The sequence below is a fragment of the Parus major genome, chromosome 13, assembly GCF_001522545.3.
Source record: "Parus major isolate Abel chromosome 13, Parus_major1.1, whole genome shotgun sequence".
NCBI lineage: Eukaryota > Metazoa > Chordata > Aves > Passeriformes > Paridae > Parus > Parus major.
This window is the reverse complement of record NC_031782.1, coordinates 13774901-13789961: the sequence shown is the minus strand read 5'-3', so window position 1 is coordinate 13789961 and position 15061 is coordinate 13774901.

Sequence of the window (15061 nt, the reverse complement as noted above, 5' to 3'; positions counted from 1 at the left end):
CAGGCAGTGTCACTGCTGTGGTTTCCTGCTCTTTGTCTAATAAGCTGATAATTCACAGCTCTTGGATTTGGGTCCTGTTTTCAGAAACACTGGATGTGCTAAACAGCACTGGTTTGCAGTGTTGAAGAATGAAGTGTGCTCTGGAAGCATTGTAAGCTTTCCCCTTCCAAATCCACTTGGGAGCACCTGCTGCCCCCTGCACAGGGATGGGGAACTCAGTGGCATGTTTTACTGAGTAAAACACTTCATGTGCAAAGTGCTGCTGATATATATAAACTAACCACTTCTCTCTTGGAACTGCCCTTTGCTTACGTTTTGAAATGCCAAATTTTGTCATCCTGAAGTTGTCCTAACTGGATCCTACTGGGCAGGAATTTGAGAGGAAGGGAGTGTGTGCCACAGCAGCATCCTGGCAGGGCAGCTTGTGACCAGCTGTGTCAGAGATGGTCCTTCAGGGTTCTCTGCAAATATTTTATCCATCCAAACCACAAAGCTTTGCATTTTAAACTGCCAGAAATGAAAATTCCCTTCTGTATTGTGTCTCCTGTGAGCTCTGCACCACAGCAATGATTTTAAAGGGTAGTGAGCTGCTGAGGAACACAAATTCTTTACAAGTTTAGGAAGTTCTGATTTGTTCAGCATGGGTTTTTTTAACGCAGAAATACCTTGTGGAGGGAATTGTACTAGCCTTTTGCTGAAACTGGTTTGCATTTCAGCTGGGGTCCTTAACTGCTTCTGGTGCAGCCCATGTGCAAGCTGAGGGAACAGGATAAACTAAGTTTTCTTTGCTTCTATTTTAGCTGGTGATCTGATTTATTATTTTTTTAAGAAGTTTGTATGAAACAAGTGACTTCCTCTTACTGTGAGACTATTCAAGCCAGCTATATTTGAATTTTTGTTGGACTCAAGAAATGCAAGTCTCTAGTTTAATAATCCTTGTAACTTCCCTATTTTTAGAAATACAGATTAAAAATTAAGTTTGCCCTTAAATCCTGGAGTGGAACCCCTTGCACTGAAGGCCTGTCTATCTACAGGGGTTCAAGTAATTATATCCACTTTCTGCCATTTTAGGATACAGTACAGAAGTGTCAGGAAGTACCAGGGCTCTGCTGTGCTGTTCTCAGAGTGGAGGGAGCAGGCAGATGTCAACCAAAATCTACAGATTTGTGTGTGTTTGTCAGCTTGAAGAGTTCTCATGCAATGCACCATCACTGGTGCATGTTCTCACTTTTCTGGAGGGGCTGTGTTAAATGGATCAAAGGTTGTATCTTTCTTAATCCAGATGTGTCCAGGTGTGTAAATTACTGAGCTGCCTCTAATGGAATCTGTTCATGCACTTTTTATATCCCAGGCTTTGATCTGGTTCCTGGAGAGTTACTGATATCATTTGGTAGCAGAAAATAAAACTTCCCAGGGAAAATTCCCTTGTTAGGTGCACAGGGGTTTAGAGCAGTAATTTGAGGAAAAGGCATCGCTTTTTGGGTCCCTGTTGGAGAGGTGCTCACAGGGTGCTCACAATGCTGAGCTGCTGCTTTGGACTCTCCTCCCTCCCTGCTTTCCACCCAGCTGCTGTTTCTCCTTTGTCCCCTGGTTAAGCAGGGACTTCAGGGAAGGATTTACCCTTCATGAGAGGGACATTGCTGAGCTGCTGGTGTGCACAAACACCTGGGAGCACAGCACGGAAGGATAAGGGGGGAACAGAGACCAACACAGAAGCCCCCACATGCTTTGTCAGTTGATACCAGGGGAAGTGCAAGTGTGCAGCACCTGATAAACTCATCTCTTGTCTGGCCATTTCTGGGGTATTTAATGGCAGCCAGTTTTTAAGACATTCACCATCCTCTGGAAACCCATGCTTTCCACCCCTGCCTTTCCCAAGTCCATTGTCCCAGAGCTGTTGGTGGGGTGACCCACAGGCAGGGCCAGAGGTGCAGTTTTAGGTTAAGGCAGCATCAGGAAAGGTGAGGAATTCCAAGAGCCTGAGATATTTTACTTATAGAAGGGATCAACTGATCCTTTCCAGCCTCTGTAGCCATTGTTTGCATGAGGTGTTGCTGGCAGCTGGGGGCTCTCTCTCAGCTTTTCTCAATTAATCCATTTACATCTGGGTAAACACCTCAGCTGTTTCTGGTATTTTTGGGGTGTTTGTTAGCTCAAACTGAGACCTGCATGACACAGGAAAATATTTTGGTCCTGAAGTTTTCATATCCTTTGAGGACTAAGGTTTGATTCTGCTACCACAGGAAAACAGACAACAGAGAAGGACAAAGTGAGAAAAACCTTCAGACAAATAGATATTCAGTCCTGCTACAGGGCAGTAAAAAATGAGTTCCAGCTCCCACCAGGAATGTGTTAGAGATGTTATAAGCATCTTTCACACCAAATACTGCTGCTCTTTGCTCTGAAGGGTGAGAATGGGACCTCTGGGGATCTCATAAGAGGGGTGTGATTTCAAGTTCTCCATTTTCAGCTGCTTTTCTCCCTCACACTGGGACCTTGAAGAGGGGCAGAGATGCCAATGCAAACAGCTCTGCTGCCAGACCAAGAGAGGAGCTTTAGGCAAATATTGCAGTATGCAGGAGGCTTCCTGAGCTCACAGATATGGTTACAAAACACTCCACAGCATGTTCCAGCCTCAGACATTAATGTGGTATTTATTTTAGGCTGATTGGTGACAGTTCACTGGCTGTGGTTACACTTCAGCTCCGTGTCCATTTCCTCTGTAACAACTAAAAAACCCAAGATTAATCTTGACACGAAAGTAACTGCTCATTTCCCCCCCCCAGGGCTCCATAGGCTCTGCCTCAGAGCCAGGATTAACCCCATAGGATCTATTTGAGTGGGTGGCAGCCCCCTCTTGCCTGCAGCCTAGGACAGTCACAGTGGATGCTCCCCCCATAGGGTTATGTATCACACAGATGTGGCACTTGGGGACATGGTTTGGGGATGGGCTTGGCAGTCCTGGGTCAGTTTTTGGACTTGATTATCCAGAGGCACGTGTATTTCTAATTTAGTTGCCTCTAGCACATCAGCTAGAAGAAATCTGACCATAGGTGTTAAAAATATACAGTGATCCACTACAGGATCCAAACCCAGGATGCTTTGTGTGAGACCTAAATTACCCTTACTGTTACACTTGGGTAGTGTTCTCCAAATCTGCATCTCCTTACCATCATCTCCATTACTAATTTCATGTGCTGACCATCAGAGACATTTAAACTTAGACCAAAACCCATTTTTGAAAGCAAACTCTCACATCAAAACTGGGGGCTTTTGATTTTATTTTGATCTTTTTGTTTCTGTTTACAGCCCAGCAAATATACATGACTCCAAATTATCCCCCCACCTCTCCTAGAGTTTTCTTGCTTTTGCTTATGGAGTTTTCATCACCTTTGCAGGTGGTGACCAATACTGGGTACATGGGCCTGCAAATGTGTGATTCTGAAATTCTGAAACTGACTTCAGGCTGGGTCAGCTGCAGGTCCTGCTTGTGGGGGTCCCTGCAGCACACCAGGTCCCTTTGAGTCACCAGCTCCTCCACAAATACCCCTGTAACTTTCAGGTAGAATTATTAAATAACTTGTGCAGAAAAGATTCTTGAGGTTTCTTGATAAGCAGGAGTTTGATTGTGTTAATCTAAGCAATGTGTTTGCAAAGGAGTCACCCCAGTTCTAGAGTTCTGCCTGAAAACTGGCATGTCCCTTGTCTGTACTTGCAGTGGTTGTTGTGGCTCTCGTGGAGCAGACACCCCAATTTGCTCTGATCACCACCTTAGAAATCACCCGTCAGTTAATGCTGAATTCTGCACCTCTGGTTTGTTCCAGATGGGTTTTGCTGAAAGGTGGAAACCATGGAAGAACTGATCCTATCTCAGAAGCATTCTAAGGTTATTTTCAAATGTATTTGCTAAGTTTTATCCAGCCTAGACAGTACTGTGGGCCAGCTGGTTGATCTGGGAGCATTTCCAAGGACACTGAGGGTTGGGGCGTGCCTGAGGCGTGCCCCCAGCTTGCAGCCATGTGCTGCTGAGGGCACGGGGGGCCTGCACCTTGCACTGGCCCTGGGGAACCTTTTCCACCTCCGTAGGGATGGTGCAGACATCCCTGCTCACTCATGATCCAGCAACATGTTGGATTTCTTTTTGGGGCAGGCTGGGGCAGCCCTGCAGGCCATATGGGCACAAGTGACCTGTGCTACTGCTCATGTTCCTGCTGGCAGCAAACCCTGCACAACCTCAGTGGAAACAGCTCCAGAGAAAACTCCTGGAAGGTGGATCTGGCTCAGAGATTACCTTCAACACCACATCTGTTCATGAGAGGCAAAGCTGGGTTTCACACTTTGTGGGCTCTTGTGCCTAGGATATGCTGTTTAACCTAAAAAACATGTTACGATGAGATTTGATGGCACAGCAAGGCTTGGGGTCACTCCTCACAATATTTAATTAAAATATCACTGGTCTCTAGTCACTGTAATTATCGGAACATATTTTTCCAAGTCAGAATATGTCAACAAAATAAACATCACACTTGGAGCCTTCTTCCCAGTTGCTGCAGCTCACACTGATGGCAAGTGTTGCTGGAGAAAAAAAAAAATATTCAGGCATTTTAGAGAGATTTCCTAACAGCCCTTTCAACAAATACGAAACTAGACATGTTGAAATAACACTTGTCACTTACATGTTTGTTTGAAATATGATTCTCATTTAGAGTATCATTCATGATTTCATTCAAATGCCTGTGTTCCCTGAAGAAATACGAGACTGCTGTCCTATCCTCTCCAGCTCCCACGCCTACAATAACAGTATTTTATTCAAAGGGAGTATCTCTTTCAGACTCTAACAATGTGCTGCTTGGCTCTTCATCCTCTGTCTTCAGAGACGTGATCCTCTTGAGCTGCCAATTTTTAGCCTGGTATATGCTTATAAATGCATCATTCTAAGTCTCTGAACACTGAAGTGTGTTGGGGTTTTTTGCACAATATTTTCCTTTCAGAGGATTTCATGGGAAACTGAGCGCATCTTATTTTAAAAATAAAAGCACTCCTTCAGCTCTGGACTCTACCCTGCTATTTGGCTATGGATAATATTTGTGTAGATTAGTGGAACACATGCCTTCATTCTTAAAATATTATTTTGCAACCCCTTTTTATTATAAAGGTGCTGGGGGGGTTTTGTCGGGTCACTCCCTCACACCTTCGTGGCGCAAGGCACAGCCTCTCCCCAGAGTGTCACCAGCCATTCCTGAGGGGCAGAGCTGCTGCTGTGGGGCTGCTGAACACCACCTCTGTCCCGCTTTATCATCCCTGGCTTGCGGCTGCTCCGGAGCCAGCGAAGCCTGAGCGCCTGCAGCCCTGTGTTTTAGGGCAGGACACAGGTGCCAGGGCTCGCCGGGGCTGTGGAACTCGGGGCTGGCCCCTCTGGCCCCAGGGCCGCTCTCAGCGCCCGGCACGGTGCCGGCAGAGCCGGGCAGTGCCCGAGCCCAGGCCGGGCTGGCACACAGGTGTTAGTGGGGCCAGCTGGTGCTGCTGAGACCAAACACCCCTGGGTGCCCCTGAGCTGGTCCGGCTGAGCTTCTGTCGCACACACGGAATTCTCTGTGCCAGGTGCGGCTGAAGCTCTCGAAGGCCGGCCGGGGTGTGAGGGAGACGCGCTGGGCCGGGCGAGCCCGCGCACCTCCCCGCCTCACAAACCCTGCCCCAGGCAGCGTGATGAAGTCAACCTGCTCAAACAAGTTTTCAGTCTTCCTTAAGCCTCTAAATTGTTCCCACCAACCCTGGTCCTTTTAAGTCGTCTATTGCCACCTTCAGCCCCGCTGCTGTCAGTGGTGTGGCCCCGCGTTCCCTCAGCAGAGCTAATACCTTTCCTTGTAGGGCAGCAGCTCCTGCTCACGGCCAGGGCTTCTGTTCTCACCCAGGAACTCCTCGTGGCAGAGCTGGAGGAAGTGCCTCCAGCTGGTGCTTACATTCAAATGTTTGCACTAGCATGTTCCCACTAGGCTGCCTCAACAGCAAAATATTGAGTTCAGTGCACTCTCACTACTTGATGTTTTTATCATTTAAGGCTTGAGACAACTTGTAAATGCTTAAAATAGCATGAAAATCCCTGTGCTGGCACAGGCTCCCAGCCTTATTGGAAGGCTGTCTGCTGTTCTCCTGGTGTGGAAGTTTCATATGTTCCAGAGAACAATTATGGAAGAGCAAAATCTTAAATAACCAAGGCTATGTGGCAGTTATCGTTTAAAAGGAAATCCATAGCTTAAGGGTGATTAAAGCCTTAATCCATAGCTTAACAAGCCGATTTAAAAATCAGAATTGATGAGCAATCAGGTGTCCATAAATGAGTACCTTGGCTGCAGAGTGTTCCATTATAGGATCACCATCGATTTCCACAAGTTTTAGAGGTATTAAATGACACTCTTTCTTTTGTATAAACTACAAATAGCTGCACAATTTTCAGGTTCTGCATGTTCCTGGAATGTAATATGTAATGTAAACTTTCCTGAGTGAAGGAAGAAGTGGTACAGGAGCAGCTGAGCGCTTGCTCCCGGCAGCTGTGGGAGCTTGTCCTGGGGCAGGGTGATGAGCCTTGGCAAAGTCTTCTCACACAGGCTGAGCCCAGCCCTCATTTTATCAGGCCTGGGCCTGCTCAGGGCTCCATTTTTCCAGCAGCTGCTGCCCCAGGCTGTGTGTTCCTTAGGGCACTGCTAAAGCAGGTTTCTGCTGGGAGCTCGTCCCTGTGCAGGCACCAAACTGGGAGGGCTGTGAGCGCAGCCCTCGGTACCTTGGTTCTCACTCCCTAACCCTGCAGGTCTCTCACCCTTGCCAAGAAGGCTGTGTTAGCTTGGGAGGCAAGGGGAATGGTGGTCTGTGTGGGAGCACTGCCTGTGTCTGCCCTGCCAGACCTCTGTGTAAGGTACCACAGCTCCCACAGCCTCTCTGCTGCTGCCTGCAGCCCCTCTGCTCTGGCACACAGGACAGTGCTGCCTTGTGCTTTTGGGAAGCAATGAATCCAAAGCAGGGCACATGGAGCAGTCAAGTGGGTGCAGCCCCCCAGCCCTGTCCCACCACAGAGCCTGCCCCAAGATGGGAGGTGGCAGTCCCTGTGAGGCAGTGTGGGACTGGTCCCTCTCAAGGGACAGAGAACTTGCCCAAGAAAATGACTGCCGATGTACCTGTCTGCAGTCACACAGTGCTGCTTGTCCTTGCATCAATAACCTTAAAATCTTGGTTGAAAACTCCTTTGGAGTAGGGAAGAAGTGACCTCCGTGTTGCTATTTGCAACAGAGGAATGTGGCTGGAGCTGAGAGACATGGGCTGCTTTTACCACTGTAGGGTTGTCACTGGTGTTTTGGACAGCAGACAGCAGGTTTGCTCTGTGCTCTGAGAGTGGACATTAACAGGGGATATCTGACCGAGTCACAGCCTCCCTCTGCCAGGGAAACCTCTCCCTTGGCCTCTCCTAGGAAATGACAGCTTTAGCTGCTAGACTAGAGGAGAAGGAAATCTCTCATATTGGTTTCTAGCAGCTGAAATGGCCAAATTCTGCATGTAAAGAAAAATCAGAAATGCCTTTTCCTCAAGACTTTCAGCACGTCCTGATGCTCAGCCCTGCCATGGCAGAAACACAGGACACCCCTGGGCTTGCTCAAACAGCTTGCTATGATTGCTGCCAGAGGCCTTTGGCTCACTGATAAGCTGCTTATCTTCAAACCATCCATTTTTTATTTTACTCGGAATAAATACTCCTCTGTGCTGGCTAATAAAGTTGTCTTTTTGGGCAAAAGAACGATTCGAGTTCAACCTTAGCTGTTAAGGTTGTTCTTTATCTTTTTTTAACAGTATGCACATGATCATACACTCCTTTAAATCTTCCTGAGAGAGAGTGGCAGTATCCAAACACATGGTTACCAGCTGCAGCCAGCAGTTAAAACATCACACCCACTGCCTCTTCAGGTGCAGATGAAATCCAGATGCCCAAACACTTGAGTTCTCCACAAGGGAAATGCTAAATTGTGTATAAAAACAGATGTATCACGGCCTTTAATGCTATGGACATATTTAGATTATTTTTGCAGGAACCCTAATGACTAGTTGCTAGCTTTTTTTTTTCTCCAAGTATGTTGTTTTACCATTCTGGATAATTAAAAATGCTAACATTACTGAAACGTATCTGCTGAGGGAGGATGTTTGCTTCATCTTGAAATGGCCTGATGTTTCGGGAAATGTTTCAGGCCTCACAGGAGTCCCAAGGCGGAGATGTGAGTGTGAGAAGCTTCTAGGAATGTGGAGCTCTTTGCTGCTTTTTCCTAGCACAGCTTTATTTTTAGCATGCCTCATTTTTAAGGCCCATGTCTGGGAAACAACAGGAGGTACTTTAACTCCTTTCTATGAACAGCCTGACTGTTCATTCTTGATTTTTTTTTTGCCTTATGAAACAGATTTTCTTCTTTACAGCTGCGATAGCTCCGTGAAATAGTGGGTGACGGCCACAGACTCACTGGGCTCATCAAGTTAAAAGTGAAATGAAGCAGGACAAATTTGTGCTCTGAGAGGCACCAGACCTGAAGCTCATCCTGTGCTTGCTGTCCCCACGTGGAAGGTGCCAGCTGTCCACAGCAGATGTGTGTGGGACAGGGAGTAGCATGTGCCCAATGCCCAGCCCTGCCCCAGCACAGGGGAGAGCACAGGCTCCAGAAAAGCTGCCATGGAGGAAGCAGCTCAGCCATGGCCACTGTGCCTCTGATGGCTCCTTCCTGCTCTCTTCAAACTCACACGACCTTTTCTCATCAGCAGAAGGGTAACTACACTTCCCTGGGATCAGACTCGCAGCAGAGATCTGCAGGAGGTACAAAACACATCTCACTGCTTTTAGAATCCAAATGCTCTGGGTTTTGTTAGTGTAACTACAGTGGGAGGTAACACTAAAGGGAATAAGCATTCAGTGCCTCAAAATGAACTGAAATGAGCATAATATTGTTACTTTGTTGTCTCAGTGCCAGCTTCTCATGGCACTTTTCCCTTCCCTTGAGCAGCAGCCATGTCCAAAGGCTGTGAGATGTCTCCACCTGCCATGGCCCTGCAAGGAGCTCTGCTTTGCCCTTATAGGGTTCAGCTTGTGCCTGTGTCCCCCCATGAGGCTCACTGGGAACTGGGGTGGAAAACAGCCTCTTCCACACCTGTGTCTGCCATTGGTGTTCAGGTGGCCATTTATGTAATTTTTTCAAACCTAAATGCCTCTGTCATGTTAAGTCTCATCCTTATGTGGAAGTGCAATTCCCTGTGATGTATCCTGGATGTGGCCATGGATGTGTCACCCTGTGCAGGACATGCTTCCTGTCCTGAGCATTTCTCAGGGGACAAGTTAAGGAGGAGTGGGGAATGGCTGCTTCCATGGCCTGGATACTCCTGCAGTGATAGCTGGGGATTGCATTTGTCCAAACCCCAAGAACTTTTTGTAGTGGAAGCATATCCTTAATGCTTTCTCCTCATCTTGATACTAACTTCAGGTGTTACAGAAAAAAACCAGTCCTGGATGTCAGTTGTATCAAACGCATTATGTGTGGCTGAGAGCTATCAGGTGTGTTCTGCAGGTCTCTGAGGGGTCCTGGACTCTGAGGAGGGTATGCTCAGTGCTGCAGCTCACAGCTCAGAGCAGCCACTGTGCCTGTCAGTCTTGGGTTTCCTTCCTCTGGGGAACATTAACTCAGTTGTCCTAATCAGGATGCAGGCTTGCAGCATCAAAAACAACATAAAGAATCAGCTTTAGGGACTCCCAGGCTGCTCTCAGGCCTCTCCTGGAGGCAGGATGTGCTTGGTGAGGAGCATCCATGCTGCTGTGGGGTCTGGTGATGTCCCAGCTGAGGGAGTGGGGAGTGTGTCAGGGACATGAGTGTGGCAGTGACAGCTGTGTGGCAGTGATGTGTGTGCTGGAGCAGCTTGGGAAGTGTCCTGTGTGCTGAACTTCCCTCAGAAAACACCACTGGGACTCATTCCAGGTCAGTAAGATACTGACCCAAACCTGCTGCCAGCTCTAGAAGTAGTTGATATGTGTCACGTAACACCAGCTGCCACCAGTAACCTGCCATTCGAGTCACCTCCCCATCAGTTTCTTTTCCAGGACTGATTTTGCCAAGGAGCTTCACCAGGGCCGAGCTAGGAGTCAGATACGTACTTTTTGTACATACACACTTCCACTGTAAAGATGTTTCATTCTCACATGCCAGATGGGGAGGAAACCTACATTTAATTGGTTGCATGTGCTTGGAAGAACACATTTGTGTGGGCACTATTTCCAGGCATGTAACTGAACAGGTAAAGTGGCAGAGGGTTTTTTATATCCCCGTTGCTGCTTAGAGAGTGGACAGCACAGGAAAGGAGTGCCTTTGGAGTTTCTTTGGAGAATGTTTAAGCCAAGTACTTTTCAAACAGAATGGTCTCTGCACAAAACCATCACTCAGGTAAATCCCCTAACGTGGGAGAAATATCCTATTTTGCTTCTAGACTGAGCTGCTCCATTCCAGATGAATCAGAATTAAAATCCCAAACCCTGGCAAACCCAGCCTGTCCAATTAAGAGCTGTGTGCAGACAGTTGACGCAGGGGTTGGGAATGCAGAGGTGCAGATCTCCCGGGATGTGCGTGGCCTCGCTCCTTATTTATCCTCCCTGTCGGAGGAACAGCTGTGTTTACAGGAGGTGGGAGCCAAGCCTGGCTGGGCTGTGCTCTGTGCTGGGACCCTGCTGGGGGCTGCTGCCCAGGCTCCTCTTCCTGCTCCTGCCACAGCCATGCTCTGCAGTTATCTGCAGGCTTCTCCTGGGCAGAAGCTTTTCCAGTCCAGCTTAAGAGGCAGGAGCTGAGAGAATGGATTAGCTTTGGTCCTGGCCTGTGGCTCCTGTGCGAGGGTTGGGGTGTGGTGAGGATGAGGATGGCGGCGTGGGGGAGGCCCCACCTCAGGAGATGCCTCAGCGACCACCCCGGGGGCTCCACCAGCTGGGCCTGGGACGGCTTCTGGAGAACAGCCAGGGAAAAACGCCTTGCAGGTCAGTCCAAGGGCAGCTGTAATCCCACACTGGTGTGATTCAAGCATCAGGGCTACGTCCTTGATCAAGGAAGGAAAATACCTTTACTTTTTTTGGCACTCCTTTAATGTTGCTGCATTTTCTGCTGCACCACAGAGCTGCTTTTTCCCAGGCTGCTTTTTCACTGGTGGGACCATGTGGGTGTTTTGAGCTGATGATTTGTATGTAGAGCTGGAAATACTAAGATTTATATAGAATTAAATGTTATATTTTTTGTTTAGCTGGAGTTTTGTAGACACTTTAAAACATGACTGTCAGTCAGCCATGCAGTGCCCAACAGCCACAGTGCTGAAAAATGACCTGAGTCACTTCTAAACCTTCATTTTTGGTGCTTGCAGAAACTTGTGAACTTGAAACTGCATGGTTTTTCAGGAAGCCTTTCTAGGGTGTCAGAAATAATCTTTCTCTGTGTCCAGCCACCTTTCCCCAAGCCTTGCACCCGAGCTCTCCAGCTGTGCATTAGCATGTGCAGAGGTGGGCAGAGCAGACCCTGGGCTGTGTGAGGATGGTGATGAGCAGGTGTGGGGCTGTGCAGGGACCCCATGGTGAGCACTGGCACAGGGCCTGAGCTGTTCCTCCTCTCAGGCACACGGTGCCCAGCAGGGATCTGGCAGCATCCCAGGGCAGGAGTAATAACAGCTCCAGTTACTGAAAATGGCTTTCTAGATTCTTTTTCTTTCAAGCAGCTCAGTGGGCTGTGCATAGACCTTTCCTCCTGGGGCTTGTGTTCATCTCACAGAGACAGGAGGTTTTGTAGTAGCATTTTGATTCTGGCCAGATGGGTGTCCCTGTCCGCATCCCTGAGAGAGAGTTCAAAATGAGTAAAGGTATTTCTCTTTTCCCTGAGCCCACTTGTTATAAGCAGACCTTTCAGAGGTGCCAAGGGGCTGGATTGTTATTGTAAACATCCCTGTTGTTCTGTCAAAGCAAGAGCCAAGTTACCCTTTGGGCTGAGGTTGTCTTTCAGTTCACAACCGGAATGGAGCAAACAGGCTGTCAGATTAACTGGGGACTTTCAGCGGGGGAACAGGACGTTGGGAATTGCTTTTGTGTACAAGGTCTATGATTTTTGTGCCTCCAAGGTCCACAAACCACTTTGAAAATCCTAGATTTAATTTGAGTGTGCTGGTCATGCCTCTGGGCTTTTGTGCTGGGCTGAAGAGCAGCACCAAACCCAGTCACTGCTGCATCTGTGGAGCCATCCCACCAGACCAGCACTACAATGCACTGGAAACAGTGGGGAAACACTGGAAATATTCATCACATGTTGGCACAGGATGTGTTGGTCAGGCATGGGTATTACTGAGGAGCTCAGTGCCACCAGTTCTGCCAGGTGGCTGTGTCTTACTTCTGCAAAACAGCCAGAACTCAAATTGCAGCTCTTCACTCCAAATGGTGTGAAGAAGGCTCAGCACCATCAGGGAGCCTTTTGAGCTGGGCTGTGAGAAAGAAGCATGGACCTATGTTTTATAGGCAGAAGGGACAGAGCTGAGGGTGGTATCTGCCACCCTGCACCAGGTTCAGGAGCTGTAATACAGCTGCTTCTCAGTCTGCCCCAGATTCTGTGAGGTGACAGGACACCCAAATGCTGATGTGATTTGTGTGCACCAACCCCAAGAGACTTCCTGGAGGAGCTGGCAAAGGTTCGCTACTTTTTTGATAACAATTGATGCCATTGCTCCTGGACTACTGTCCTCAGCTCAAACACCACAATTCAGGAAAGAAATTGGTACAGTGGATAATGCTTCTACTGGAGACTGCATAAAAGATCCAGCTGGTGGATGCCTATGATTCCTTCTGGCCACATGGTGTCCAACAATGACAGAGGGGAGCAGCAGGAGCCTGTAGGGCTTCTGCACTGGTTTGCCACTTGGGTGGGTGCTGAAACTCTCAGCACTTGAAGGAGCACCAGAAGGGCTTTCAAATTTACTAAATTTTTATTAAAGAAAATTTATCAAATGCTTATTAAAGGAAAGGCAAAATGGTAATGTTTTCCTGGTGCTCCTTCTGCTTCTCTTTCCACCTCTGAAGCCATCCTTTGCCCTGGCCACCCCCCTCCGCCAGCTGCCCCGCTGCCTGCATGGCTTGTGCTCCCTCGCTGCAAGCTGCACACAAATGTACTGCTCCGGCTTTGTAAACAGGCTAAAAATACCGTGGTGCTGCTCCTCTGAGGGCCCGGGAGTTCAGAGAGGCTGGGAAGGAAGCCGGGGTCAGGCGGCCTCGGGGGAGCGGAGGCACAGAGGCACGGGATGGCTCCTGGGGCTGCCTGCACAGCAGCCCCAGCTGTCCTGCTGCCCCGCCCGCTGGGCCCGCGCTGCCAGCTCTCCTCACACTACTCCTCATGGTGTGCAAATGTGTGGCGTGCGACTTGCGACGCTCCAGGGCTTTGTGCTCCTCTTTTCAAGAGGAATTTTTGTCTTTTCTACTCAATTTCCGTGCTAGGTATTGTGATGCAGGGATCAGTGTCCTGCAGAGCCCTGGCTTGTCCAGGCACTGCCACGCCGGTCAGCTGGGGTGACACCGTGCGCTGGGCCCCTGTGCTGAGGGTGCCCTGCGTCGGGCTTGTGTCTCCATATCCTCTGGGAAAGGAAGTCAGAAAAGCCTATTCCTCCACACATCCTATTTCAGAAGGCATCAAAAGCTGATTTCTGTTCTCACCACACCCATGTACCCCGTTAAGCGATGTGACTATTCTAACCACACCCTGAGTGACCTGGACCTGAATCTGAATGTCCCCCTCCAGTGACACAGAAGCCAGTTCCAACCAGAAACATCATCAATGGTAGGAAATTTCAGTTTGAGTCATATGTGTCATAGGCATTAACACCTGGAATATTTTTATATTTTGCTTCATTAATGCTTAACCTTGTTAGCTGGTGTGAGGCACAGAGTGAACCAACAAAGAGCACCAGTGCCCTGTCAGGCATCCTCTGTGTGCTGTGAATGCTGCAAATACAGACCAGGGCTCAGCACTGCTGTCAGTGACAACTGTCTCTCTGCTGTTGTACCCTATTTGCTTTCTCCATCTCCATCTCTCCACTGCAATGCCAATGTAAGTGTCCCCTGTGCGAGCTGTGGCAGTGGGAGCCAGGGCTGGGCTGCGGGAGCTGCCTGCTGCTGGGCAGTTCAGTCACAGACAAAGAGAGAATTCACCCAGAGCTGAATCAATGTATGTGATGGGCAATAAACACCTTACAGCCCAAACACACCACTGCCGTGCTCTACTGCCCACAACCCAGGGGAGCTCCAAGCCACGCAGCAGTTGGGTGAGCAGGCATGAAATGCTGCTGCCTTCCATGCACCCCCTGCCTGGTGTGGCAGGGCCCAGGAATGTTCACTGAGAGGGAAATTCAAACCATGGTCAGCTGCCTCTTCTCCAGACAGAATGAATTCCATAGAGACTTTGTTTTAAAGAAAATAACCTTTGCTGCACAAAAGAATTTCAGACTAAAAGACTTCTGGTGCAAAAGCCCTGGATTGAACATGTTTTTCCCATCGCCTCTGGCAGAACTGGAGCAGTGTCAGGGTGGTGTCCACACTGTAGCACTCAGCAGTGTGCTTTGCACTGAGCTCACTCTGCTGGGCCGTGCTCCAGTTCCTCGAGGATTTCTCATTGATGTAACTGTAGTGCTTCGAGTACCTCTGTGCGCTCCATTCTATCCATCCCACAACAGATTTAAATGGTGTGTATCCCGTATTGATCCTACCAGTATTCCTTGGTGGGACCCATGCCACCCACACTTCTGGCACTGCCAGGCACAGTCCCTGTGGCAGGCTCAGCTGAAGATGCTGGTGAGAGATGGCAGTCGGAGAGGCTGCTGCTGAATTCCGAGGGGGAGAGAAAGGAAGCGGCGTGTCAGAGCCCTGCCGGGATGCGCAGAGCGGCTGGAAGGAGCTGTGACCGAGCTGCTCTTTCCCAGGGAGGATTCTCCACCCCGTCCTGGGTGGGATCTCAGCCGTCCTGCTTAAAGCCGAGCAGATGGGGTT